This window comes from Asparagus officinalis, chromosome 5 (genome assembly GCF_001876935.1).
Source record: "Asparagus officinalis chromosome 5, Aspof.V1, whole genome shotgun sequence".
Lineage (NCBI taxonomy): Eukaryota > Viridiplantae > Streptophyta > Magnoliopsida > Asparagales > Asparagaceae > Asparagus > Asparagus officinalis.
Window position 1 is genome coordinate 22,806,897 of NC_033798.1, and position 10,654 is coordinate 22,817,550.

The window sequence follows — 10,654 nt, forward strand, 5'->3', positions numbered from 1 at the left end:
TTGTCTATTGATTGACGCGTTGTTCTTCTTGAGCCTCTAGTGATATTTTCTGTCTTGTTTGTGCGGACATATCCATGCTTTTGCAACATAAGATGTGGATATGAATGGCATTCAAAAGACACATATGGGACTTTCTTTCATTTACTCATGTACAGCTTCTAGGCACCAATGTTGATGACATCCTGTGTATATGAGCTCCCTTAACCCAATTGAAGTAAAACAAAATGTTGCAGTAATAAAGTTTTAGCTGCAGCATAACAAACGACAGCTGGTTCTTAGCGTACCATGTGAGATAACGCTACTTACTATTTGCTTGCGGAGTTATTAAAATGTGCACGTTGTTTGATGTACCAGAAGAAAAACCTGGAAAATCATTCAATTAAAAGAAACAATTAAATTTAGATTGACATGTTTTTGTGTCTTTTACCAATTGCATACAAAGACAGTATGCATGCGCTCACCACCATACACACGCAGGAGAAGGAAACGAGGAGATTGCCACGAACCGCAATACTCTTCAAGCTCTGTGCAAATGTTTTGCCCATCTTCTCGCCATGAACGGATCAAAATAGTCCCAATTCTCGACACAGCTCGTCCTCCCTTGGCCGACACCGCCTCCGACCTCCCTCTCCCTCTCCCCGTCGCTGCTCAGGCTTTCCCCTTTCTCTTCAAACCCTACCACAGGTCTCCCCGGTCACCAGTCTGTCTGCATCCTCTCCTTCGATATAGCTATAACCGCACACAAACAACTCGTGAACCCCTCCTTCAATCCACCGGAATCGCCTCGCCCACTCCCCCTTGGACCCGACCCTCACATTAACCGCCCTAACCACACCCCCCATCAACCTCCCTAAGAACTCCTGAAACTCATGCATCACGAATCCATTTGATGCTCCAAATCCAAACCCTACATGGAACCGATACACTGGCATCTGCAGATGTAGCTGCAACCGTAAGTCTCGAGTTGTGCCTCCTGTCGGGCTGTCCGACAGGTGAAGGATACAACAGCTCGAGTTATGATGACTTCCGGTTCCTCTAGGATCCGGACCCCTTGCTGGGATCCCTGGGCCCGGGATCGCCTGCCGGGCCAAGGCAGATCAGACGGTCGACGACCCTGAGGGCGGACCTCTTGCCGTTAGGCGACATCCGACGAAGCGGGAATGCACGGGTCGCCGCAGTAGCTGAATACGTGACAATCGCGAGTCGGTCAGTCGGGCAGAGCGTGAACACGACGAGCGAGATCGCCTGTTTCAGCAGCCGGAGGTGAGGGCCGTTAGGGCTGACAAGGAGCACTAGGTCGGTAGGGCTCTGATGCGCGAGCTTCACCGAGAGGTAGAGGCGGGAAGACAAGTTGTCGGGAGTAGGGCAAAGTGGGAGCGGGGGAGCAGAGGCGGCACTGGTCAAGGTTGACGGGTCGAGAGGGTCATCATCGTCGTACAAACCTAGCGGCACCGCGGAGGGCAGGAGCGGCGGTTTCGTGCGGAGTGGCGATTGGAGTCTTCAAATGATTGGAAGGATAGGCGTCATTGGCGGCCGGCAGTGTGCGTGGTGAGGTGGCAGCGAGGTGCTCGGTGGGGATGCGCGGGTGAGCGTGGACCAGTGGGCTCGGCAGATGGGGCCAGCGTTACACTTCCGTGGGCGGACATTGGACGATGCAGGTGAGGTGGAAGCTGGATGGGTGCATTCAGCCGGATGAATGTCGCGGAAGGCGGCTCATCAACGGCGCGTGGCCGGAGTCGCGCTCAACAGCTGAGAGGGTCTAGGCAGATTGCCCAACGTAGGCTACTGTTCAAAAAGAGAGATGCGAGCCATTATTATGGACTTGGTGGGGTTTAAGAATCGTCGCGCAGGGCGGCTCATCAACGGCGTGTGGCGGAGTCGCGCCACAGCTGAGAGGGTCTAGGCAGATTGCACATAGGCTCTGTTCAAAAAGAGAGATGCGAGCTTTCTGTATCATATATTTATCTTTTCGATCTTCTCATGTCAGTTTGCTATAAACATTTGTAACCGCATTAATTATGGACTTGGTGGGGTTTAAGAGAAGAACTCGCGGGCAGCCTCATCTCATGCGATGGTTTAATTTGTTTCGGAGACGTTTGCAAATTAGGTGAAGAGATCTGCCCTTGCAAAATTTGGGTCCACTAACCAGGTTTTCCTACTGTAGTGATATTTGTGGTTAGTGTGTGATTTTACTTAATCGTTCATGAGTTTTGTGTTCACCTTATGTATGTCTGGGTGTTGATATAACATATATGGTGATTGTTTTAGGATTTTCATTGAGTTCTGTCTCTAGTTCAAGTTTGCTAGCTGGAATAATTTTCTTTTCGATGAAGTTGTGTGCGTATCAAGATGAGTCCAAAAATAGTTCAGGGGGTACGAAGGGACGAAAAGAATATTGTAGGGGGGCAAGTAGGTCCTGAAGGCTGAAGCTAGCCTTCTATAAATTGTATTTACTTTTTTTCCAAAATAAATAATTGTTCACAAACTTATACACGGCTAACTACTACACGGCTTCGATTGAATAAGTAAACTATCGCTGCATATTGACAACGTAGAGATCTCAATACATGGATTCAACATTCAAACAAATGCCTCTCTCTCTCTCTCTCTCTCTCTCTCTTTTTCTTTTCCTTTATTTGCTTCATCAAAAGAAATAAACAATCAACATGCAACTAATGGTGTGTATGGGTAATGAACAGTTCGAGCGCCTATTGTTGTTCTTACTACATCCAGATTTCTACCCACACATTTGATTAAATGCTTTTATGGTAAAATAGGATTAAGACAGGGAAATTGCATCCACGTTAAAGTTGAATAGTTTAGGAGTCCGAACTACACGATGTTGCAACGCGATTTTTTTTCCTAGGGCTTCGTTTGGATACCATGGTGTTTACCTTGTTGTGTTTTTGTGAAAAAACACCATGGTGTTTTGTTTTTTCCTTCAAATATTTTCGAAACACCATGGTAAGTATTTTTGATCAAGTTTGACCCGTTATAACATTAGTATTAAATATATTATTAATATATTATATATTAATTATAATAAAATATATTATAAATAAAATATTATAATATTTAGTTTACATTATTATATTATTATAAGTATTAAATATAATATTGTATAATATATTATTATAATAATATTATTATTTTATTACTAAATATGTTAGTATTATATAATATTTTATAATTATTAATTTATTACAATTTATTTATTAAAAAGTTAATAACATTAAAATTATTGTACTATTGTATAGTATATTATTATATTATTATTATATTATTATTTTTTTATCAATAATTTTTTATTGTTTTTATTATTATTTATTATTATATAATACATTATTAACATATTAAACACTGGTATTTAATATGTTATTATATTATTATATAAGATATTTTAATTATTATATTTTTATATTATTTAATAAATATTACTAATCTATTAAATTAGCTATAATATTAATATAGTGTAGTATAATATAATAATCACGTTGATAATAACTATATATTAATTACATTTAATATATCATGTTAGATATTACATTAACATCTTCTCAAACTCAAAATCAAAACACCAAACTTAAAACACCTAAATGGTGTTTTGAAATAAGTGTTGTGTTTTTTGTTTGAGGATGATTTAGCTCAAACACATGGTGTTTTGTTTTTGGCAAAAACACCATGAAAACAAATAAAACACTATGGGTATCCAAACGGAGCCTAATTAATCCTAGGCAAACACACCCACATTGTTCTCACACATTTTTTGACAAATTGATTCCCTAGTAATTTATACTATTTATTATTATTTTATTTATTGAAGGACAATTTATCCCAGGAAGAAATTTTCAAAATCGCCTCAACGGAATTTTTTTTTTAAAGAAATCGACCACATTCACTTTTAATTATAAAAATCGACCCACTTTGAGTTAATTACGGTACTAATTAGTCGGGGATGCCAACCCCGACTAATTAGTAGCCTAACTAGCAGCCGCAAACCTTCCCAGCTCCTTGACCCTGCTTGTAATTAAGCTAATAATTAGTCGGTGTTGGTACCGTAATTTACTCAAAGTGGGTTGATTTCTATAATTAAAAGTGAACGAGGTCTATTTCTTTAAAGAAAATTTCTGTTGAGGCGATTTTCTTCTTTATCCCATTTGTGTTTGTTTTCGGCCTACCAAAGTATTGCTGCTTTCGTTGAACGTTCCACCGGCAACGCTCCTGACAGCCCAACGAGAAGGATGGGGCTCTCTGATCTCTGATTGTTCGGGGCCCACTTTACTCTGGCCTCAACAATCGCATGGCTGTTGAAAGAGGACTACAGGAACATGATAGCCATGGGCCCACCACTCACTCCCTCGCGGACGACAAATACAGGACCCCCCAGTTCACACAAACAAGCCCGAGACCCAAACTTCGCAAACTTGGAGATTTTTCTAATATTCTTTTTTTTTTTCTTGTAATAGTGGAATCTTGATTAAGGGACTCCTACAGTCGTACGCCATCAGAGGCTCGAGAAAAACCTGGAGAATTAGGACCAACTGAAACGGACTTACAATCAAATTGAACATACTCATTTTGGGGTTTTTTGGAGATATTTTGATATTTTTGGACTAGTCTTTCCAAATCTTTGAAATTGTCGTCTAGTCTCTCAATTCCTCGAAGTTATATCAAACTAATCCTTCTGATACTATCTCTGCGCAATTGACCGAGCATAGTTATGTCAGTACTTAATCCAAGATAATGAATAATTATTCTATCATTAGGCAATCGACTCGTCTAAATCCACAATCAAACCTCCTTATTTCTCCATTTTTTTTAAACTAGTAGAATAGAGAAAATTTGAGTCGAACTTTTGGGTTTCAGTATGGGTTAGGATGTTGCAATTTTCAAAATGTTGAACTCAATGGTGCACTCTCCACATTTGAGACAACAGGCGTGATTTGTATAAGCTTTGAGTTGCTGACAGCAATGCATAGTTCGAGTTTAAGCATAATCTGTGGATCTAACTCCAGAATGAAATAAACAGACCACACAGCTTTGAAAAGAAAATTTCAAGCTGGATCCTAATATTGCTTGTGGAAAATTGCTTGCAAAACGTACATTTAGACGGAAAATATAAAAATGATTTGGGTATATAATTTACCTTAGCTCTCAGGCTAGTTTGGTCAGCATCTTCCGGGATATTTGCCTCATTCTCTGCCGCAGAAGTTGAGATCTAAATACGTAAATAGTTAGAAATTCGAAAAAAAAAATAGTTTCAAAAATAATATTCTTGATTATTTGAATTCTTTTTTTTTTCCTCCAGGGTGCACCTACCAAAATGGAAATTTGAGTATAATTAAAGAGGAAAATGCAGGATAAACAGAAATTACACTATAACGAAATTCTAATAAAAATAGAACTCTGAAATAAAATTTTGCAGTAACTGAAATATTTGAAATGAAAGTTGGACGTTGTAGGAGAAAATTCCGGAAATAAATTGGGAAAATTAAGAATTAAAGAAAACTCAGATATCGGCACAAATGGTAAGAGAATAAAAGGGATGCAGAATATATGAGAATAATTAGACAATAAGTATAAATTTGGAAATATTACTTTCAACAAGATTTTTTTTAAAATTGCATTTTTTTCCCCCAGTTCATAGTCACCAAATGGAAGAAATTTAATGATCATTAATCACAAATAAAGAGGAAGTTAAGGTATGAGAAAATGCAGCATGAAAGTAGAACTTCACAAAATATAACAAATTCCAAATAAGACTAAAATTTTAAAGTAAAATTCTGCAAAAAAAGATCAAGGGATGAGAACAATGTACGTATTACCCCAAAGATTTGATGTTGTACAGTAAAATTTGCAAAAACTAGTGTATGAGAACACTGTATAAAAATTGGATCTTTTCGAGTATAATTTCACGAAAAAAAAAGGGAAAATGAAATTTAAAGGAAACCCAGATACAATCACAATTGGGAGGGGAGAAGAAAATTCAAAAACAAAATGCAGGACTCTATAGAGTGAGAGAGAGCACAAGGAATTAAATAATCATTTTCAATTCGAACCCCAACAAAAGTTGGATCTTTCTAAGAACATTTAACAGAATACAGAAATTTAAAGAAAGCCCGGATATAATCACAAATGGGAAGAGCAAAAAAGGAAGAACAATTCGAAATACAATGCAGGATTCCAGAACGAGAGAGAGAGAGAGAGAGAGAGAGAGAGAGAGAGAGAAAGAGAGAGAGATTACTGTTGTAGGAGGTTGATTGATTGAGATTTGTGGGTATAAACAAGAGCAGAGAGACCCAATTTGCTTTGCTAATCTCTTCCATTTTGAATCATTTTCCTCCATTATTTCTTCTTCTTCTTCGCCTGCTGCTGCTGCTGCTGCTCTGTCGTCTATCCACTGTCTTCTTCTCCTTCTTCAGTTTTCTTTTTTATGGGTTTTTGGAGGTTTCTATCAATCAAAAGCTCTCTCTCTCTCTGTCTCTCTCTCTCTCTCAATTTGCTTCTGTCATCTTTGTCTCCTTGTTCCTTGCTTTATTCTTCTTTTTCCACACAGATACCTCTACCTTTTCCTTTTTTACCCATTTCTTTATCTTTTTTCATGAGATCACTTAATATTTATATCTATGCATTTTTACTCCTTCGTAATATAAAGTTTCGACAAAAACACATTTTCATTTCCTATGACATTTAGTGTTCGGTGGGACAAATATAGGTGAAAAATCTATATTGTACAGTTGAAGAAAATTTTCTCTAGATTGAATTGGAAATTTTTTACAAGCTGATTTTACTTTTTATCTTCTATTTCCTCTAATTGTAATGTTGCTAACCAAACTTCAAAGATCTAAATTTGACAGCAATATTTGTTCCTACAGCTCTGTTTCCTCTCAACCACACACACTCTTCTTAAATCTAGTTGTGCTTCTCTTTTTCTGGTTTACTATGTTTGCAAAAAGACTATGTTTCCTTTTTCTTTTCTTTTTTTTCCTTTTAATTATTTTTATTGTTAGTGCTATAATACTATTTATCAATATAAGAACTGTTGATGCTAGGAAAAGCTTACTAGATTGAGTCCATAAGATTAGACTCATCAAAGAGGGCCTCTCGATCAGCTTAGATGGTTCGAGAGGGTCTTGGTGTTGGCATCTGCTTGACATTCCTGATGGGCCTGTGATACACAGAAAAAATATCAGATTGACGATGGCGGGATGTCCACCAACACCCCTCCAAGTCTAAGTCAGACTCTTGTAGAATCCAAGCAAAAGGTATTTAGGCTAGGGTTTTAGAGGGAGATGATCCTTGGTCGAAGGTAGCGAGCCTAGGTCAAGCTCTCATCTTGTCCAACATTAGGTAGGACGCGTATTTATATTGACTACCTAGGACAGCTCAAATATTTACACGTATCACTATCCTGATGGTTGAGTTTGTTATCGTATACATTGCCCTTAAGATATTTACTTGGGCAGCAAGTGTGATCAAGTGGCAGCACCTCATCAGCGTAGGATAGTACAGCTGATGTATGTGTAGATTAAGTTATTATGGAAGTCGGCAATTAGATAGATTGGATAGCTAATTGATATCTCCTAACATGGTATGTTGACGATAGAATACAATTCGAATTAATCATCTCCAATTAGGATGGACTGCCATATAGAATGGGCCAGGTTGAGATAAGGCATGGTACCCAACCTAATGAGATAGGTTACCATGGACCTACATCGTTTTATTTTGAGATATTGGGTCAAGTTCATGGGTCGTGATCCGAGTTATAAGCTGATTGTGGATGTCCCACAGTGTAGTGAATTAAAGGGCATACTTAGTTGACCGAGTCGACATTCTATCATGAAGTGATTTGTTAACCGTAATGTCAAATCTGGGTTATATGCAAAAACTAATAAGAATAAAGGTTATGGAAGTATGAATTTGCATAAATACTCAAATAATCATCCTAAACTTGTTCCTCTCTGAACAATGATGCAACTCTCTGGTTTCCTTTGACAATTTAATTGCCTGGAGTGGTTAACAATTCAAAAAGTTTTTTGACCTCACTTGCTAGAAAAGATAGCTTAATTCAGGTGATAAGAGGGGCATATATATTATGTATGATTATTGGCTAAAGTGACAAACGTTATATCAATGTGGGGAAGAAAAGTAATCATATAGAGGGCACTAGGCACAAGTTAGGGGAGAAATAGAAACTTCAAGGCTGGACCACAAATTTTAAATTTGCTATGTTGATGCACGAATTGTAGTAATTTAATATTTTGTTTACTGCAGATTACACTAAAACCACCCGCACAACACGGATAGCCAAAATGACTTTCAACATTCTGCAGTAAACCCCTAGACAAAAAAATCACACTAAACCCCAGATAACTAATGGAATTGCATTAAAAAAAAAACCCAACAAGTTTTCGTGTTTCGCTAAAAATATCACATAGGGGTTATCTGCAAAAGACAAAATATTACTGGGGGGTTTTCGCAGGCTCAATGCGCGAAGTTCAGAAGTTATCGGAGGTGTACTTCAAGATGCTGAAAGTTCTAAGGGTAACTTACCATTTCGTTCACCTTGGCTTTTAACTATGTGCGCTGATTCTTTTTTTTTTTTTTCAGACTAAAGTTTATATTGTCTGCTGTACGGATTTAAAATGCGCAACAAGAGTCTCTTTCTCCTTTCACGTGTTTACTTTTCAATGACTTTATGCCATCAAGTTGGGTAATTTTGTTTGAACGACTTCGTTAACAAAATCACATTCAATATGGGAACAGGTTTAAGTCTTAATCATGGCATAAATTATTCTGTCTCAACTAACTTTAGTCTCGATCAGGTCCGGTTTTGGTCAAATTTGTTCACTTTTTTTTTTATAGGCAAGCACCACGTCACGAGACTATGAAAAGAAATCATTAAGATTTCCACATTTGCCAAGAAAAAAGAATGCTACGCGAGTCTTCTTTCTTCTTTGGACATTTTAGGTAGGATCCAATGCAGTTTTAGGTTTGTGCTGAGAAAGAACTGCTTTTTTGCAAATAAAAATTGTTAAAGGGGTTATTTAGAGACTAAATATTCCTTACCGTGGAAGATAGAAACGGAATCCGACAAGTGACTCCTCGGGAAATACTTGCCTCCCTTTTCGGTAAAAACTCGAAGAAAGAAAAATAGATAAAGATGAGGATTACATATAAAATTTCGAACAAATTACTGATAAACCACGCGGATTTTATGGGCAGTGTTCCGGGTCTTCCTCTTGCTATTTAGGGGGTGTTTGGTTGAATTTGGATCCTCTCCACTACAAAAAAATAGTGGAGAGATCACTACTTTTAATCTCAATCGTTGATTGATTAGTAGATGGTTATGGTATAATCTAAATCTAACACTCGCCATAGCCCTGTATAATGCACTCGTTCCTAATTTGCACTCAAAGAAAAACTCACAACCATCAACTAGATAATTAATGATTGTGATTATGTAGTGGACCATCCACTACTTTTTAGGTAGTGGAGAGGATCCAAATCCTGTTTGGTTAGGGTGTTTTATAGAAAAGTTTTGGAAAATATACTGACAGTGACAGTTTCGTAAATAAAAATTTTCTCATAATTTTTATAAAGTGTGTTTTGGTTCAACATTGAATTTACAGAAAAGTTTTATGTAAAGTACAGAAATCTATACAATTTTATAGAAATTGTTTTCCACTCAAAATGAGTTGAAAACACCCAAAAAACTAACAACCTATTATTAAAATATTAAACTCACCTCCTAACCACATTTCCGCCCCCACTTCACACTTCTCGTGGCCGCTAGAACGCGAAAAATATATAGGGCTTCCTCCTTCGTTCTCACCCCCAAACCTATTCCCCCGCTCGAGTTTTCCTTACCTCAAGCTCTCGTCCTCGATTATTCCCGCCAATCGCTAGCGAGCTCAAAGATCTAGGGCTTTGCTTTAGTTCGTCGGCGTTCTTGCAGCTAATTTGGATCGATTTTCCCTTGCCTCGAGGTCTCGTCCTCAATATTTCCTTACCTCGATCACTCGTCGTTGATTATTGCGACCATTCGCTAGCGAGATTGACCCACTAGGGCTTCCGCCACATACGTCATCGGTGTTCTTGCAGCTAATTTGGGGATTTTTGGTTGTTAGCCGAAATCAATGATTCTACCATTAATCTTCTGCGCTATTGAGATATAAAAATAAACCCCTAAACCCCCTTGATTATCCGAGATAATTCGGTTGATTTTTCACTTGATTTGATTTTTTAGTCGATTATCAGATCTTGCTTAGCTCTCGATTTTGTTATTGTTGTGGCTTAATTAGCATGTTGAAATCATCAATCATTTGAGCAGTTGACTATAAAGAAAATTATGGCCTAATTATGGGTTTGGATTTTTCGATCTATTGTGGTCGATTTTCTGTTCTTGTTTAGCTGTTGATTTTACTACTATTGTGGCATGAATGAGACTGAAAATGAGTCTATTAATTGTTGGATAAGAAAATATTGGCAAACTATCTTCATATGCTTGATAATTCTAGCATATATCCCTGGATAGTTGTTTTTTATGTTATTATAGTGTTATAAATAATATTCTTTGGTAATAGTTACAAAATTCTATATGCAAACATCGTCATCATGAGTTCAACCATTTGCATGACTATGTTCTATT

General features: G+C 37.6%; 1 pseudogene; it reads right to left on the reverse strand.

The window, feature by feature from the left end:
• Positions 375 to 6,433, reverse strand: LOC109841614 (annotated as a pseudogene).